We start from the raw sequence: 2,980 nt of genomic DNA on the forward strand, positions 1-2,980 counted from the left end.
TGATTTAGCTGACATTAATACACATTTGGACCGACTTGAGAATGATAAAGCCAGTGATGACCAATTGACACTTGCAAACTCAATGCTTGTGTTTATGGTAAAAGGTCTCTTCAACAGTTTGCATTTCCCCTATGCACAATTTCCATGTACTGCACTTGCTGGAGATCAATTTTTTGATCCATTTTGGGAAGCTGTTGCTCGTTTGGAGTTTTGCGGATTTAAAGTTCTAGCACTCACTTGTGATGGTCTTGGAGCGAATCGCCGCTTGTTTCATTTGCATAACCCTAGTAACCGTTCTTTTCTCAATAAAGTAGAGAATCCTTATGCTCCAGAACGATCCATTTACTTCTTCATCAATCCACCACATCTTCTAAAGACTGTCCGCAATGGCTGGGCAAATAAGCGTAGGCTGTGGGTAAGAACGATGATGTACATAGTTTACCTTTACAGTATTTATTCCTAATTAGTGCAATAGCAAAGAAAGTCTATGGCAACATTTGGTAGAGCTATATGAATGTAATCGTTGTGGTACAGATGGTCTGGTATTAATTCCAAAGTTGAAATATGAGCACATTGTGCTTACTAGCTTCTCAAAGATGAGAGTGGACTTAGCAGCACAAGTAAATGCAACAATATTATTTTATGATGGCAAAGATGCCACTGAAATTAAATCAGATTAAACCATACACTTCCATTTTAGGCCCTTAGTTCGTCTGTTGTTAAAGGACTGGAAATGCTGAAGAAAGACGAAATGTCTGAGACCATCAAATTTGTTGACATAATTGATAAATGGTTTGACTGCCTAAATGTCAGTTGCTTTAGCAAGGGTAAGCTGACACAAAACCCCTTCAAGTCTCCTTACAGGTCTGACAATGATCAGATTAAAGGTAGATATTGTAATTGCTATATTCAGTAATATTATGTAAATTACTGTATCATCTGTATGCTTTTCATCTACACCTCTGTCTTTACTCTGTCCTAGTGGTCGAAGGAGACATTCCTCCCATATTTGGATGGATGGCAAATGAGTGTAACAGAAAGATCTAGCGAAGAATTCTCGAACAGTGACAAGAAAATGATGATGCTCAATACTGAGACACGCCTTGGTTTAAAAATTACAGGTTTGCACTGGTCTATTAATTAATAACTGTAATAATTTGTTCCTTATATAGTAACTTCATTTGTGGAATTAGTCCATGATTTATTCCAAATTCCAGGGGTAGAAGCATTTCTTAGTAATAACATCTGCCAGGATCCTTTAGAAAAATTTTTTGGCCAGCAAAGGCAGAAAGGTGGCGCACATGAAAATCCCAATGTGGCTAAATTTATTACAAACACTCAAGCTCTCAGGGTCATCAATAGTACATGTGCTGGGATAAAAGGAAACTGCCGAGGTAGCAACAACAATAAAAGAAAGTTGTTCACTATAGAAAAAGAAAATGATATTCCTCTGACTAAACGCCGTAGGCAGCACTGAATTTATGTAATAATAATAGTACAATAATATTCTGATGATGCATAATAATAATAATAATAATAATAATAATAATAATAATAATAATAATAATAATAACCTGTCGTGGGAATGGGGACATGCTATTGCGGCACAATTGTCTTTGTGACATCTTGTTCACGGCCTGCCGCACAGCTGCCCTCTCTCCTCGTAAGGAAGTGCCATCTCTCATCCCTGGTTCTGCATCCGGTCCGGCTGACGTCTTTCTTCCAGTGCGGAATCAAGGCAAGCCTGCAGCCCTTGATGTGTCTATCATTTCCCCCCTCCAATTCTTGGTGGTTGATGAAGCAGCTGTTTCCCAGGGCTATGCCACTTCCTATGATGAGAGGCGGAAGAGGCGGGCTCATGAGGGTGATTGCGCGGAGGTGGGCGTAGAGTTTGTTCCTCTACTGGTAGAGACTCTTGGGGGATGGAGTGAGGATGCCATTTCTTTGATTAGGGAGGTGGGTCAGCTTCAGGCCCACCAACTTGGTCAGTTGCCCTCTTCCATCACAGGACACCTGTTCCAGAGGCTTGCTGTGTCCTTGTGGCGTGGTAATGCCTCAATGTGGGCATCTCGTCTGCCATCTGTTCCCCATCTTGTAGATGGGGTTCTCTGACTTCTTTGTGTTTAGTTATTTCACTTTTGTTTCTTTTTTTTGTTTGTAATAATATTTTCGTTTTTGTTTGTTTCTGCAGGATGTCACTTACATGTGTGCCTGTTATATCATTTTGTGTGTATTAGTATTTAGTACTCATCATTCATGTATGTTTTCATTATTCATTTTCCTCTTATAATAATAATAATAGTAATAATAATGATGATGATAATAATAATAATAATAATAATAATAACCACAACAAAAAATAATAATAAAATAATATTAAATATCAATAATAAGAACTAAAAATACAATGTAGTTACTATACTAGCTGAGCTCTTTTCTAAGGGAAGTCTTCTTTTTCAAAGTTGATTTCTGAGATCTTTTATACATCTCAATACAGCCTGAAGCGAAAGCAAAACCTCTGATATCAACAAAAATATCAACAATCGTGAAATAAATCAAACTTGCAACAGTATCTTCCATATCTGTTGTAAGAAACGATCATTTAAGCTGAACTTCTTGGCAACTCATTATAGCATTCAATAGGGGCTCTATTAAATTTTGAGTGGAGGATTCCTTCATTGCTAAAAGACACTGCCTTGATTCTAGTTCCATAGCTAAAAAAAGACCAAATACATTGTCATTGATATGCCACAATCCTCCTCTGTCTAGTCTCTTTGTCCATTCATCAGTCACAACATCTTCTTCATCATCATCAGTTCCAATAAGTTCAATCATGGCAATTCTTGCCTCCTTCTTCATTGGAGAGTTTCACTTGTCAAGCCTATCACACACCTTTCTGCAAATGTAGCCAGCAACATAGTGCAATGAGTTTTGCTCCAAGGTTGACAAAGAACAAACAGAGTCTTGCTTTGCGGCCACG

The sequence above is a fragment of the Amphimedon queenslandica genome, unplaced genomic scaffold, assembly GCF_000090795.2.
Source record: "Amphimedon queenslandica unplaced genomic scaffold, v1.1 AMPQUscaffold_13366, whole genome shotgun sequence".
Lineage (NCBI taxonomy): Eukaryota > Metazoa > Porifera > Demospongiae > Haplosclerida > Niphatidae > Amphimedon > Amphimedon queenslandica.